The sequence below is a fragment of the Belonocnema kinseyi genome, chromosome 7, assembly GCF_010883055.1.
Source record: "Belonocnema kinseyi isolate 2016_QV_RU_SX_M_011 chromosome 7, B_treatae_v1, whole genome shotgun sequence".
Classification (NCBI taxonomy): Eukaryota; Metazoa; Arthropoda; class Insecta; order Hymenoptera; family Cynipidae; genus Belonocnema; species Belonocnema kinseyi.
The window spans coordinates 108,427,895-108,429,805 of NC_046663.1; positions in this window are offsets into that span (position 1 = coordinate 108,427,895).

Genomic DNA, 1,911 nt, shown 5'->3' on the forward strand with positions numbered 1-1,911 from the left:
TTTCATCTTTTTTCTGAACCTCAACATTTTTTAAACGTTCGAACTTTTTTTATACATAAAATATCGGTCTCAAACTTTGAGAAATGCAAGAGCCGAAAGAAATCTACGTTTAAGTACAAAGCTTAACAGTAAAAGATGTAAAAAAATATATTTCAACAATCAATTCCAACGGCATCAGCCGGTAACGTTGTACACGAAAATACGAAACCTGGCGGCCAATAGACGAGGCTCTAGATCTATTATTATTAAGCTTTGTACTTAAACGTAGTTTTCTTTTGGCTCTTGCATTTCTCAAAGTTTGAGACCGATATTTTATGTATAAAAAAAGTTCGAACGTTCAAAAAATGTTGAGGTTCAGAAAAAAGCTGAAATAATTTTCAGTGAAGTTCCTACCAAAATGCAGTACCTAAACGCACTTTATTGTGCTCTAATACATTTCCCAAAGTTTCAGCTCGATATTTTATTTACAAAAAAAGTTCTTAGGTTCAAAAAAACATTCAGTGAACGGAAAAAGTGAGGTCGGTAATACAGGTATTTAGCTGTGTCACATGCCATTAACCTGCAAAGAGGTCAAACCTATCCTAACCTAAAAAAACCTGATCTAACCTAACCTAACCTAACTTAACTTCACGTAACACAATTAAACTCATTGTGTTGTCCCGTTGTGTTTGCGGTACCGTTTCATTCAGCTTCGGCATAACCTACATAGAGGTTTAACCTATCCTAACCTAACAAAACCTGACCTAACCCAACCTAGCCGAATGAAATCCAACCACACGTGTAGCTATGTAAGCGTACGGTTCTCAGTCTTAAATGTGTGCTATATTTAATAGGTTAACTCGATCTTAACCTACAAATGAATCTAACTTAACAGAACCTAACGAAATTTTGCTTAACGCAACACAACTTAACTTAAGTTTTCCCGTTGTAACACAATAAAATTCATTTCATTGTACTACAGGTGGTTAAAAATTTAAACGCACATTACTCATTTGAAGAAACTTGGAACTACAAGTAGAATTGACCCCATTTAAATTCACCTGACAATGTTTGTATCAATTAAAATGTAGAACTGTAACTTAAACATGCAAATGAATAAGAGTTTTATTCAAAATTTTTTTCTCTCTGCTTTTCTTAGACTTAAGGGATATATTTATACTATCTTTCGTGTTTACATTTTATCTTGCTTTTTATAGTAATTAAATTGATTTATAGACCTACTTCAGTCTATTTTCTGTCTGCTATATCGTGTCCTTTTTTCTTCGAAGGAACGATGCAAAGGGTTACGCTTACGTTTAAGACCTACATTCGTTTCCCTTTTCAACATCCAGCAAAAATCAGCCATCATGACCTCGTCCCATCTACCCTGATATCGTTGTTCCATCCCTTTTATGTCCTGATGAAAACGTTCCCCTTGTTCTTCGCTGAAATCACCAACATTTTCTGGAAACTTATCCAGATGGGAATCTAGAAAGTGAAGTTTTAAATTCATCAAGCAGCCTAACTTTTTGTAGTTTCTGATCATTTTCGCAACAATATTCTCGTAGTCTGGACTTTTTTTGTTACCGAGGAAATTTGCGTTTACTGCTTTACCGCAAACACAACTGGACAGCATAATCACTTTAATTGAGTTTCGTGAGGTTAGATTAGGTTACGTTAGGCTAGGTTAGATTTATTTCTAGGTTAGGCTCGAGTTGACCCATTCGATGTAGCACACATTTGCTACTGGGAAAATATGCTTCCAGAGCTTTACGTGTAGTTCAATAAATTTCTGTTAATTCAGGTTATGTGAGGTCAGGTTCTGTTGGGTAAAGTTATGTTAAATAAGTTGATATCAGGCAAGGGTTGATCCTTCACAGTGGTCGACATTTTTTTGAAGTGAAAATTTGCATCACTGGCATTATTTTGAAA